Source organism: Moschus berezovskii, chromosome X (assembly GCF_049115385.1).
Source record: "Moschus berezovskii isolate FMDL1 chromosome X, NW_MosBer_1.0, whole genome shotgun sequence".
Lineage (NCBI taxonomy): Eukaryota > Metazoa > Chordata > Mammalia > Artiodactyla > Moschidae > Moschus > Moschus berezovskii.
Window position 1 is genome coordinate 73,563,680 of NC_142488.1, and position 7,379 is coordinate 73,571,058.

Consider the following 7,379-nt stretch of genomic DNA (forward strand, 5'->3'; position numbering starts at 1 on the left):
TCTGGTTGATATGCGGTAATATCTCATTGTAGTTTTGGTGTGCATTTCTCTACTGATTAGCAGTTTTGAACATCTTTTCATGTGACTCTTGGCCCTCTGTATGTCTTCCCTGGAGAAGTGTCTATTTGAGTGTTCTGCCCATTTGTTGATTGGGTTGTCTGTTTTGATGCTGTTAAGCATCATGAGCTGTTTGCAAGTTTTAGTGACTAATCCCGTCTCAATCACATCATTTGCAAATATTTTATGCCAGTCTGTAAATTGTCTTTTTCTTTTGTATATTGTTTCTTTTGATATGCAAAAGGTTTTGAGTTTAAGTAGTTCAGAATTTTTATTTCTGTTTTTTATCCATTATTCCAGGAGACAGATCAAAAAAGACATTTTACTGTGAGTTATGTCAGAGAGTGTTCTTCCTATATTTTCCTCTGAGAGTTTTATTGTTTTCAGTCTCACATTCCGGAGAAGGCAATGGCAACCCACTCCGGTTCTCTTGCCTGGAAAATCCCATGGACGGAGGAGCCTGGTGGGCTGCAGTCCATGGGGTCGCTAAGACTCGGACATGACTGTGCGACTTCACTTTCACTTTTCACTTACATGCATTGGAGAAGGAAATGGCAACCCACTCCTGTGTTCTTGCCTGGAAAATCCCAGGGACGGGGGAGCCTGTTGGGCTAAAGTCTATGAGGTGGCACAGAGTCGGACACGACTGAAGCGACTTAGCAGCAGCAGCAGTCTCACATTAAGTCTTTAAACCATGTTTAGTTCATTTTTGTGTATGGTGTTAAACAATGATCTAATTTCATTTTTGGCATGTTGTTGTTGTTTAGTTACTCAGTCATGTCCGACTCTTTGCAACCCCATGGACTGCAGCACTCCAGGCTTCCCTGTCCTTCACCATCTCCCGGAGCTTACTCAAACTCATGTCCATTGAGTCAGTGATGCCATCCAGCCATCTCATCCTCTGTCATCCCCTTCTCCTCCTGTCCCTAATCCCTCCCAACATCAGGGTCTTTTCCAGTGAGTTGGCTCTTCGCATCAGGTGGCCAAAGTATTGGAGCTTTAGCTTCAGCATCAGTCCTTCCAATTAATATTCAGGACTGATTTCCTTTAGGATTGACTGGTTTGATCTCCTTGTAGTCCAAGGGACTCTCAAGAGTCTTTAACACCACAGTTCAAAAGCATCAATTCTTCAGTGCTCATCTTTCTTTGTAGTCCAACTCTCACATCCATACATGACTACTGGAAAAACCATAGCTTTGACTAGATGGACCTTTGTCTGTAAAGTAATGTCTCTGCTTTTAAGTATGCTGTATAGGTTTGTCATAGCTATTCTTCCATGGAGCAAGCCTCTGTTAGTTTCTTAGCTGCAGTCACCATCTTCAGCGATTTTGGAGGCCAAGAAAATAATGGCTGCCACTGTTTCCATTGTTTCCCCATCTGTTTGCTATGAAGTGATGGGACTGGTTTCCATGATCCTCATTCTTGATTTCAGCTTGTGCTTTATCCAGTCCTGTATTTTGTATGATGTACTCAGCATATCAGTTAAATAAACTATGTGACAGTGACAGTATACAACCTTGACATTCTCCTTTCCCAATTTTCAAACAGTTTGTTGTTCCACATCTGATTTAATTGTTGCTTCTTGACCTTCATACAGGTTTTGCAGGATGTAGGTAAAATTGTCTGGTATTCTGATCTCCTTAAGTGTTTTCCATTGTTTGTAGTGATCCACAGCAACAAGACTTTAGCATAGTGAAGCAGAAGCTGTCCAGTTTTCCCAGCCCCACTTGTTGAAGAGAATGTTTTTGCAGCATTGTTTAGTCTTCCCTCCTTTGTCAAATATATAGTGACTATAAGTGCCTGACTTTATTTCTGGATTTTCTATCCTGTTTCATTGATCTTTACATTTATTTTTATGCCTGTAAAGGCTGAGCACCTTTACACCTGTTTTTATGTTTTGATGACCGTAGCTTTGTAATATAGTCTAAAGTCAGGGACCCTGAGTCCCCAGCTCCGTTTTTCTTTCTCAACATTTCTTTGGCTATTTGGGGTCTTTTGTGTCTCTATACACATTTTAAAGTTTTTGTTATAGTTCTGTGAAAACTGTCATTGATAATTTGATAGGGATTGCATTGAATTTGTAGACTGCCTTCGGTGGTATATTTGTTTTCATAATATTGATTCTTCCAATCATGAGTATGTCTTTCCATCTGATTGTATCTTCAATTTTTTTCATCAGCATCATATAGTTTTCAGAATACAGGTCTTTTATCTCCTTAGTTTGACTTTTTCCTCAGTATTTTATTCTTTCTGATGCAATGGTAAATGGAATTGTTTCTTGAAATTCTTTTTCTGCTCTTTCATTGTTAGTGTATAAAAATGCAACAGATTTCTGTGTATCAATTTTGTACTGTACAACTTTATTAAATTCATTGATGAGTTTTAGCAGTTTTCTGGTAGTATCTTTAGGATCTTCTATGTATAGGGCCAGGTCATCTGCAACAGTGACATTCTTTTCCAATTTTGATTCCCATTACTTCTTTTTGTTCTCTGATTTCTGTAGCTATAACTTCCCGAACTATGTTGAATAGAAGTGGCACGAATGGACAACCTTCTCTTGTTCAGATCTTAGAGGAAATGTCTTCAGTTTTTCTCTATTGAATATGATGTTAGCTGTAGGTTTGCCATATATGGCCTTTATTATGTGGAAATATGTTCCTCCATGCCCATTTTCTAGAGAGGTTTTTTTTTTTAATCATAAATGGATGCTGAATTTTGCCAAAAGATTTTTCTGCATCTATAGAGATGATCACATAATTTTCATTCTTCAGTTTTTTGGTGCGGTGTATCACATTTATTGATTTGTGGATGTTGAAAAATCCTTGTGTCACTGAGATGAATACCACTTGATGATGGTGTATGATCATTTTAATGTATTGTTGAGTTTGGATTGTTTGTATTCTGTTGAGGGCTTTTGCATCTATATTCATCAATGATACTGGCCTATAATTTTTTTGTGTGTGGTATCTTTGTCTGGTTTTGCTATCAGAGTGATAGTGTCCTTACAGAATGTGTTTGGAAATTTTCCTTTCTCTGCAATTTTTTGGAAGTTTGAGAATGGCAGGTGTTAACTCTTTTCTAAATATTTGATAGAATTTCACTGTGAAGCCACAGGTCCTGGACTTCTGTTTGTTGGGAGGTTTTGTCACTACTTTATTGTTTTAATTAAAGGATAATTCCTTTACAGTATTTTGTCATTTTCTGACATACCTCAACAAGAATCAGCGATAGGTACCACAATGTCCCCTCCCTCCCAACCTCTCTCACATCTCCCTCTGAATCTCACCCTTCTTGATTGTCAGAGAGCCACTGTTTGAGTTCCGAGTCATACAGCAAATTTGTTGGGAGTTTTTTAATCATAGTTTCAATTTCAGGGTTTGTGATTGGCCTATTCATATTTTCTGTTTCTTCCTTGTTCAGTCTTAAAAGACTGTGCCTTTCTAATAATTTCTCCATTTCTTCCAGGTTGTCCTTTAATTGGCATACATTTGCTCATAGTAGTCTCAAATGATCTCTTTCATTGTCTGCTGTACCTTCTCCTTTTTCCTTTATAATTTCATTGATTTGAGTCCTTTCCCTTTTTTGTTTGATTAATCTGGGTAAAGTTTATCAGTGTTATTTATCTTTTCAAAGAACCAGCTTATAGTTTCATTGATCTTTGCAATTCTTTTGTCTCTATTTCATTTATTTCTGCTCTGATCTTTATGATTTCCTTCCTTCTACTAACATTAGGTTTTGTTTTTTCTTCTTTCTCATGTTGTTTCAGATGTAACAATATATTATTTATTTGAGTTTTCTCTTCTTTCTTGATGTAAGATTTGTATTGGTATAAACTTCTCTCTTGGAACTGGTTTTGCTATATCCTATATGTTTTGGACGGTTTTGCTTTCATTTCCATTCATCTCTAGGTATTTTTTAATTTACTCTTTGATTTCCCCAGTGATCCATTGGCTGTTTAGTAACATATTGTTTAGATGCCATGTGTTTGTGTTTTATGTTTTTTTAATTGTAATATATTTCTAACCTCATAGCATTGTGATCAGAAAAGATGCTTGAAAGCATTTCAATTTTCTTAAATTTACAAAGGTTCACCTTGTGGCCCAGCATGTGGTAAATCCTGGGGAATGTTCTGTGTGTGTTTCAAAAGAATGTTTAGGCTGCCATTTTTGGATAAAATGGTCTATGAATATCAGTTAAGTCCACTTGGTCTAAGGTGTCATTCACGGCCTGTGTTTCCTCATCAAATTTCTGTCAAGATGATCTGTCCATTTGTGAATGTGGGGAGTTTAAGTCCTCCACTATTATTGCGTTACTGTCTATTTCTCCCTTTATGGTTGTTAATGTTTGCCTTACATATTAAGTTGCTCCTGTGTTGGATGCACATATATTTATAATTTTTATATCTTCTTCTTGGATTGAACCCTTGATCATCATGTAGTGTCCCTCTTTGTCTCTTATAACAGTCTTTGTTTTGAAGTCTATTTTGTCTGATGTATTACTACTGCAGCTTTCCTTCAATTTCCATTTGTGTGAAATACCTTGTGTCATCCCCTTACTTTCAGTCTGTAAGTGTGAGGTAGGTCTCTTGTAGACAGTATATAAACCAGTTTGTATTTGTATCCACCCAGCCAGTCGATTTCTTTTGTTTGGGGTATTTCAACCATTTACATTTAAGGTAATTATCAGTATATATGATCCTCTTACCATTATCTTCGTTGTTTTGGGCTAATTTTTTTTAGGTCTTTTCCTTCTCTTGTGTTGCCTGCCTAGAAAAGTTCCTTTAGCATTTGTTGTCAACCTGGTTTGGTGTGTTGAATTCTCTTAATGTTTGCTTGTCTGTAAAGCTTTTGATTTCTCCAAAATCTGAACAAGAGTCTTGCTGGGTATTTTTGGCTGTAGGTTCTTTAAATATATTATGCCGTTCCTTTCTGGCTTGTAGAATTTCTGTTGAGAGATTAGCTGATAACCTTATGGAAGTTACCTTGCATGTTATTTGTTGTTTTTCTCTTGTGGCTTTTTAATGTTTTTTCTTTGTACAGTTCTGCCCACCAGGGCAAGATCCAGTTTTTCCCACCACCTACCCCTCCCATCAGAACCCTTACAGAACCCTCTTAGCCTCATTTAATAGAGAACATACAGAAGCAAGAACTACAACCCTGCAGCCTCCAGAAGAGAAACCACAATCACAGAAAGTTAATCAAAGTGAAAAGACAGAGGACTAAGTGCCAAATGATGGAATAAGATAAAACCCCAGAGAAACAAATAAATGAAGTAGAGTTAGACAACCTTTCAGAAAAAATTCAGATTGATGATAATCAAGATGATCCAGGATTAAGAAAATGAATTGAGAAGATGCAAGAAATGTTTACCAAAGACCTAGAAGAACTAAAGAACAAACAAACAGAAACAAACAATACACTAGATAGCATAATAACTGAGGCAGAGGACCAGATGAGTGATCTGAAAGACAAAGTGGTGGAATCACTGCAGCAAAGTAAAATACAGAAAAACAAGAAGAAATGAAGACAGCCTAAGATCCCACTGGGACAACATTCAATGCACCAACATTCACATTATAGGGGTCTCAGAAGGAGAAGAGAGAGAAAGGACCCAAGAAAATATTTGAAGATATAATAGCTGAAATCTTCTCTAACATGAAAAAGGAAATAGTCAACCAATTCCAGCAAATACAGAGAGTCCCAGGTAGGATAAACTCAAGAAGGAACACATGGAGACACATGGTTATCAAACAGACATATATCTATCTTTACTCCAATAAGATATTATCTTGTCTTGATAACTATAACTTTATAGTAACTTTCAAAATTAGGAGGTACTAGACTTTCAAATTTGTTCTTCTTTCTCATGATTTTACTTTTGGTATTCTGAGTTCCCTGCATTTACATGTGAGTTTTAGGATCACCCTGACAATTTCTAAAATAAAAGAGCCACCTGTTATTTGGATAGGGATTGCATTTACTCTGTAGACCACATTCAGGCATATCAACATCTTAAAATATTGGGTTGGCCAAAAAGTTTGTTCAAATTTTTCCTTAAGATGGCTCTTAAAGACACCTCAGCTGTCTTTAACTTCAGTTGAGACAATTTTGTCAGATTATTATCTTTGGATAGGGATTGGATTTACTCTGTAGAACAGTTTCAGACACAGTAACATCTTGAAATATTGGGTTGGCCAAAAAGTTTGTTCAATTTTCCCCCTTAATATGGCTGTAGTAGTGCTCAGCTGTATTTAACTTCATTTTAAACAATTTTGTTAGATTGTATCAGGACAGCTGTCCAAGCAGTGTGCATTTAAAAAATTACCAAAATTGGTGAATTTTTATAGGCATTTAAATATTGATGATGGAAGAAAAAGTGACATTTTTGACTTATTATACTTTATCATTTCAAGAAAAGTAAAAAGCACAATGGACACGCAAAAACAGCTTTGTGCAGTGTATGGAGAAAGTGCTGTGAACTGATCAAAGATATCAAAAGTGGTTGGTGAAGATTTTGCTGATAATTTCTCACTGGACAATACTCCATGGTCAACTAGAACAGTTGAAGTTGATAGCAATCAAATCAAGACATTAATTGAAAAAAGTCAAAGTTATACTATATAGGAAAGAGCCAACATGCTAAAAATATCCAAATCAGGCATTGAAAATTATTTGCACCAGCTTAGTTATGCTATTGCTTTGATGTTTGAGTTCCACATGAGTTAAGCAAAAAAGACCTTCTTGACCATATTTCTGCCGTGAGTTTCTCTATTGAAATGTAATGAAAACATTTCATTTTTAAAACAAATTGTGACATGACAGGTGATGAAAAGTGAATACTGTATAATAACATGGGATGGAAGAGATCATGGGGAAAGTGAAATGAACCACCACCAACCACACCAATGGCCAGTCTTCATCCAAAAAAGGTGATGTGTATATGGTGAGATTGGAAAGGAGTGATCTATTATGGGCTTCCTCTGAAAACCAAATTATTAATTCCAACTAGTACTACTCTCAGTTAGACCAACTGAAAGCAGTACTTGGTCAAAAGTATCCAGAATTAGTCAATAGAAAATGCATAATCTTCCATCAGGATAGCACAAGACTGCGTTTTTGTTTTTGTTTTTTTTGATGACCAGGCAAAAACTGTTATAACTTCAATGGGAAGTTGTGATTCATCTGCCATATACATTGGACATTGGAACTTCGAATTTCCATTTATTTTTTTCTTTATAAAATTCTCTTAATGAAAGAAATTTCCATTCCCCAAAACACTGTAGAACACACCTGGAACAGTTCTATGCTCAAAAAAAAAAAAAA